The 7096-nt window shown below is 39.4% G+C and overlaps 1 protein-coding gene and 1 long non-coding RNA gene across 5 annotated transcripts in view; one reads left to right on the top strand and one right to left on the bottom strand.

The window, feature by feature from the left end:
* Positions 1-5370, bottom strand: part of LOC106872273 (uncharacterized) — a 29356-nt gene extending 23986 nt beyond the window's left edge. The window contains exon 1 of the long non-coding RNA XR_008266942.1: positions 5339-5370. This is a non-coding gene — a long non-coding RNA (uncharacterized LOC106872273). The remainder of the gene's footprint in view (positions 1-5338) is intronic.
* LOC106872276 (probable serine/threonine-protein kinase ifkA) overlaps positions 1-7096 on the top strand; it is a 47456-nt gene that overhangs the window by 17608 nt on the left and 22752 nt on the right. Inside the window, exon 1 of one of the 4 annotated variants that reach the window (XM_052977340.1) lies at positions 473-853. The exons of 1 other annotated variant lie outside the window; for it this stretch is intronic. The gene's annotated coding sequence lies outside the window, so the exon portion shown is untranslated. Of the gene's footprint in view, positions 1-472; positions 854-1603; positions 1944-2014; positions 2917-7096 lie in introns of those variants that run through there. 2 more of the 4 variants (XM_052977341.1, XM_014919201.2) reach the window with 2 other exon arrangements.

Raw genomic sequence — 7096 nt, 5'->3', positions numbered from 1 at the left:
GTTTTTGTTTTTATATTCGTTTTCTACGTTTTTTTTTACACCCGTTGCACTATTTCTTTTTTTTTTTTTCGATCTCGTTTCTGGATAATTATATCAACATTAACCTTTTTTTTTCACTCCATTTTGGCTATCCCATTTTCATCCCACTTTTCTTCAACGCCCCCCACCCTCCGGATCTTTCCACCGCCCCCAAGGGGGCAGTAGTGCCCACTTTGGGAACCACTGCGTTAGAGAGACAGAAAGAGGGAAAGAGAGAGAAAGAGAGAAAGGGATGGAAAGAGAGAGAGAGAGAGAGAGAGAGAGAGAGAGAGGGAAAGAGAGAGAGGGAGAGCAAGAGTGAAGGTGCTAAAAAGGAAAGTGAGAAAGAGAAAGAGAAAGAGGGAGCGTGTGAGAGAGAAAAGAGAGAGAGAAAGAGAAAGTGTGTGTGTGTGTGTGTCATAGAGAAAGAGCGCACGTGAGAGAGAAAAGAGAGAGAGAACGATAGAGTGTATAAGAGAGAGTGTGTGTATGTGTGAGAGAGAGAGAGAGAGTGTATATGTGTGTATGAGAGAAAGAGAGAGGGTGTGTGTGTGTGAGAGAGAGAGAGAGAGAGAGAGAGAGAGAGAGAGACACGTTGATATTCGTGGAAGCAGCCTGAAGTGAAGGGAACGACGGGGATGCGAACCGGCAGCCGGTGAATGTTTTCTCGTTAAACAACCGCTACCGTCGCAAACAGATTCAAGCGACCTTCCATAGGCATGTGGAAGACTCGAGCGAGGCGAAAGGAGACGAAAATATCACTGGAAAGCAAGGCACAAGCCCATATTTACTGCCAGACGGTATCTGAGAGAGGCAAAGTAGCAAACGAGAAGAGGTTTGTATTAAAACAAACACCATAACGTTCTTTTCTCTTCAGATCTTTCTATTCAGGTACCCATCCTTGGTACTACTAAAGCAGCGCGGACCCGAACGCGCAGCTAGTCTTGAGTGGTCGATCCTAACCCTAACCCATCCCTAACCCGCGTGTGCAAATGAATACGTGTTTAGGGTTAGGGTTAGGATCGACCACTCACGACTAGCTAGCGCGGACGCGCGACTGCGCGTTCGGGTCCGCGCTGCTTTAGTAGTACCCCCATCCTTTTATATAGATATGGCGATTAATCTACTTATCTTTTGTATCAACTCCCGTTTTTTTGTTTTTAACTTTATTCTGGTCATGGATTACAAATCGGAGTGAAATTTTAGCGCCGTTTGCCGGACGACAGGGTCGACTGACCAACGTATTGTTCGGACTGGACGAGCGTGAAGCGAACCCGGGAAAAAAATGTCAGGTGCTTCGCGTGTGAGTGAATCGAGAAATGAGTTTGCACGTGCGTTTGTGTGTGTGGTCTGGGTATATGTCTGTGTGTGTGAGTGTTTGTGCATACGTAAGTGTGCGCGTATGTGTGACTGAGTGAAAGTAGGAGCGCGTGCGAATGCGAGAGCATGTGTGTGTTTGTCTGTATACGTGTTTGAGTGAGTAAGCTTTATGCAAATATATGTGTGTGTGTATGTGTCTATATATGTATGTGCCAGCACGAATGCGCGCGCGCGTGGTAGTAGGAAGAGGAGACTGAAATACGCCAGCCTCACCCCTAGATCGCGTCTCGCCCATTAGAATTATACCTCCCACCACGACTACCACTGTAATTATCACCGCCGCATTCACCACTACCACCATCGCTGCCTGTTTGTGTTGAGTATTTCCCGGACTAAATACTGCATCACACAAAGACCAGTCTATATACATACACACACACATATATATATATATATATATTTATTTTGTGTGTATATACATACATATATATATATATATATTTATTTTATGTGTGGGTATATATATACGCCCGAATGATGGCTTGTGAGGAATCGTCAGAGACAAGCAACAACGATTTTAAAGGTTACATCCAGGAATATAAATGGTATATATGTAATATTTACACACACACATGAGACACTCTTAATCATATATATATATATATATACATATATATATATACATATATATATGTGTGTGTGTGTGTGTGTGTACTGATATATATGTATATAGTAAATCGCAGCACATGCTAACATATATATTGTACACATACCTATGCGTCGCATGATTTACACAAACATTATTTTCGTAATTCGTATGTATGTAATTAATTGAAACACAAGCTATGTGCTTGCTTATATATACATATATGTCCATATATACACTCAGATAACATACAGACATGTAACGGTTATTTCATACACTGAATTTCTACACTCACACACAGATATATATATATATACACACACATATATATATAATATGTACAGTGTGTGTTTAAATATACATCTTTCATATGAATTCAAACACTAGAATTACAAACATACCGAAATCTACACACCCAAATGGATAAACATTCACAAACGCAACACCATGCATTGGTAAAGCTTTAATTAATTTTATACACACTGCAAAAGATGTATGTATACATGTAGGCATATATATATGAAATAATGAACTTCATACAGACACAACCCAAAGGTGTAATATATACACTTTATAAATTTCATTATATCTACACATAACAATATGTAAGAACGTTCGTTTTCATTATATACATCCTCTGGATAATACAAAATCTTGTTTCAAACACATATATATATATATATATGTTACACCCATCTACATCAATATATTCTTTTATCCCCTACCCTTAGGGTCAATTAAAAAGTATTTAATACGCCAATAGCTTATTAAATACATTCAATCACGTGTATATATATATATATATATATATATGTGTGTGTATATATATGTATGTATGTATACACACATTCACTTTTGTATGGATAACATGAATATAAAGTTTACGGATGGATGTGGATACATTATAGGAATTATATTACAATACGGAGCAGGTACGTAATTTATCCGTTATATATTGTTGTTATGAGCGGAATTGTTAGCATGCCGGACAAAATGCTTAGCGGCATTTCGTCCGTCTTCATTGCCCTGAGTTCAAATTCCGGCCAGGTCGACTGTGCCTCTCGTCTTTTTGGGCTTCGATAAAATAAATACCAGCTGAACACGGGGGTGTGCCATCGATGTAATCGACTAACACCCCCTCTCTTCAAATTTCAGGTCTTGTTATTATTATTATTATTATTAATTACAAAGGTTAATTTTATTGGCACAATCATGAGAGCATCTTGCAGCTCTTTTACATCCCGAGTTCAAATTCCGCCCCGCCGTTGACTTCCCTTGGCTCTTCACTTTCTGTGTTCAAATCATTCAGAGGTTGTCCTTGCCTTTTATCCCCTCCGGGGTCGATAAAATAAAGGGCAAAATTTTACCAAAGTACCAGTTAAGTAGTAGTATCGACGATATCAACCAACACTGTCCCCTTTTTGCCTAAATCAAACCATTGCCAACTGTTACAAAAGCTTGTTCATCCCCCATTCAACCCTTATTGAATAAACCTGGTAGAAACTATTTAATCCAGCCTTAGCAATCCCGCCTGTTTTTCCCTCTACATGTCTTCTACATATATAACCCTACATTAATTATCCCAGGTGATCTAAGGTATAAATGTGTGTTTTTTTTTCTAATGCGATACGTTACGATTAAAGGGAGATTTGGTTGCTATTTCTGTTTGCCCGATTGGCCATGTTGTGAGCTCCCAAATAAGCGACGTTGGCATGGTTGGCGTGGCGGCAATAAAAATAATAAAGGGTTCTTGTTTTAGTGTATCCACAGTTCTCTACGAGGGGCTGTCCGCTCCGAATTTCCCTAGTTAAGTTGCCAGACATTTCTGAGCATCGTGTGAAATCCCCTTCTCGGCTGTTTTTTTTTTATTCTTCCTTTTTTTCTCCCCCACCCTCCGGGTGAGAGGTCCCTTGTGAACTCTCTTTTGAAAAATAAACCGAAAACCAAAATTAAGAATATGGTGTTGAGGTCGTTGTGTTTTTTGAAATGTTCCTTTTATTCGTTTCGGCAATTTCAAGAAGAAAGCCAAGCCAAATTTTTACATTTCCCCTTATTGCTGCTTTTAATTTTTAATTATGCCGCTTTCTTCTCTTTGCTAGAATCGTTTCTACATCGAGGGAACAAATGTTCCGTCTTTCTGCATTCTGTGTTCAAATCACGTCGAGGATAACTTTGCCTTTCATCCTTTCAAGGTGGATAAAGTTAAGCACCTGCAAATATGGGCTTCGATGCTGGCCTTGACCTCTTGCTAAATTGGCAAACTGGCAAAACTGTTTGTGCGTCGGGACAAAAATGCTTAGCTTCTGGCTCTTTACGTACTGAGTTCAAATGCCGCCGAGGTCGACTTGCCTTTCATCCTTTCGGAATCTGTCGTTTTGAACCCCCTCTTTCAAATTTCAGGCCCTGTACCAAAACTTGAAACCATTATTAAGGCGACGATCTCAGAATCATTCGTCGTCGGACAAAATGCATAGCATCGTTTTTACTGTCGGCTTTATGGTCTGAACTCCAATTCCACCAGAGTCGTTACCATAAATACCAGTTGAGCACTGGGGATCGATGTAATATCGACAACCCCGCTCCCACAAAATGTCAGGCCTTGTGCCTTTTGTAGAAAGACTTATTACAATTATTACGGACAAAAATATCTTGTATTCGAACCAGTGAAGGAAACGACGTGGGGTGGGTTACGCAGAGGGTTTCGCCCTCTCCAACCATCTTTTTTTTAGCCAACGGATGGAGTAATGGTAGTTTATAACGTCTATTTTCCACCTTCCCATTTTCACCCTCTTGGACCTTAGCGTTCCCATTTAAATGATTAGTAACAATTCTATGTTCTGAGTTCCTATTCTGACGATATGAACGCAATCTTTCATCTCTTGAAATAAAGCACCAAGCGAATTAGGTTGAGGTGGGGCGATGTAATGAGCTGAAATCTTCCCTTCCTCAACGTTTCAGGTTTTGTACCTGTCGCCGAGGTTCAGCTCTTTACCTCTTTTATCCTTCCCAAATCAATAAAAAATAACAAAAAACACCTGTCAAGTACTGCGGTCATGGAATCGATCGACTTCCGCTTGTCATTGAGGGTGCGTTCTTCCGAGACGATTTTTGTCAAGAGCTGTGTGTGACTGTTGTAAAAATCGTCGAGTGAAACGAAGTTGCAGTTGGAAATTAGAGAACAGTCTGACGAAGGTTTGCGCCCATGGAGGCCAGGGTGGATCTTTGGGGGTTCTTGATTGCTTCTAGCTGGAAGTTCTCCTGTATCAGAATGAATACATCCTGCACATGTTCACGTGTTTTGTTTACTATGTAGGGGCAGGTGTTATAGATGTGGTAAGAAGTTTGTTTCCTAACCTCATGGTTCTGGGTTCAGTCCTACCGCGTGATACTTTGCACCAGTTGTTTTCTACTATAGCCTTGGGCTGACCAGAGTATATATATGTGTGTATATACACACACACACACACACACACACACACACATGAATATATGGGTACAAGATGTTACCAACAGTGCAAATAACATGAAATACGTAAACGAGAAAAAATGGAAAACGGGACAGGTAAGCAAAGAGAAAGGATCCTTCATCGGCCGTTGGCTGTCTGTCTACCCCTCATTTTGAGCAAAGAGTCCTTTCTCTGTGTTTACTCATCCTGTTTTCCATTTTTCTTATTTACGTATTTCATGTTTGCACTGTTTATGACATCCTGTACCCATATACGCTTATATATATATATATATATATATATATATATATATATATATATATATATATATATATATATATATATATAAGCGTATATGGGTACAGGATGTCATAAACAGTGCAAACATGAAATACGTAAATAAGAAAAATGGAAAACAGGATGAGTAAACACATATATATATATATATATATACATATACATATATATATATGTTATGTTATGTCAATTTGCCTGTTTATTTTTCAACTAAGAGGACAGGACAATAAAAACAATATACAAACACATATGACATATTATGTCATATCAGTAATAAAAATTAAAAAGACATCTAGTGACCGAAGAAGAGACAATGTCTTACAGCTGTTTCAGCCTAGAGGTGACATGCCTCATTCTATCTATCTATCTATCTATCTATATATATGCACACATACATACATGTGTGTGTGTGTGTATGTATATATATATATATATATATATATATATATATATATATATATATATATATATGTATATATATGAAATTTTGAATTTAGTTCACGAAGACCCAATGCTACTTTTGCAAACCACAGGTTGGGAATCACTGACCAATGTCTTCTGAGTGGATTTGATAGACGGAAACTGAAAGAAGCCCATATATGTCATCATCATCATTTAACATCCGTTGTCCAATCTAGTATGACCGGGTTGGCATGCTGCACCAGACAACAGTCTGATTTGGCATGGTTTTCTATGGCTGGATGCCCTCTCTAACACCAACCACTCCAAGAGTGTAATGAGTGTTTTTACGTGCCATTTGCGTGACCCCAGGGTGCTTTTATGTGTCACCAGCACGGGTTCCAGTTGGCGTGACACCAGTATCTGCCACGACTGCGATTTTGCTCAGCTTGATGAGTCTTCTTCTCAGACATGACATAATGCCAAACACTCAAAAGGAATTCAGCCACTTTATATATGTATGTGTGTGCGTGTGTATCTTGATGTCTGTCTTTGTTCTCCACCATCGCTTAACAGCCGGTGTTGGTTTGTTTATGTCTCCATAATTTAGTAGTTTGGCAAAAGAGACCGATAGAAGAAGAACCTAGTTTAAAAGAGGCTTGCTTTAAGCATTCGCCTGTAGATTGAAGGAAGGGGATAAGAAGACCCTAGTGGTCAGGGCGACTGTGGCCTTGAGGGAGGGGGAAGGTCTATGAACAGCCTTGTGCCGAAATTTGAAACTATTGTTTTCTGTCATGTTTGTTTGTTTGCCTGTGGACAGGATATCTTGAAAACTGCTGGATGGATACGGATGAAACTTTGAGAGATGTTTGGCCTCATGACTGGCACAAACTGTTTAGATTTTGGGATCGATCCAGTACTGGACAAGGATTCTGGATTATTTTTCCTGATTTTTACTTAATTTCTTTAG

This window comes from Octopus bimaculoides, chromosome 28, assembly GCF_001194135.2.
Source record: "Octopus bimaculoides isolate UCB-OBI-ISO-001 chromosome 28, ASM119413v2, whole genome shotgun sequence".
Classification (NCBI taxonomy): Eukaryota; Metazoa; Mollusca; class Cephalopoda; order Octopoda; family Octopodidae; genus Octopus; species Octopus bimaculoides.
The sequence above is the reverse complement of the archived record's forward strand: the minus strand, read 5'-3'. Positions and strand labels throughout refer to the sequence as shown.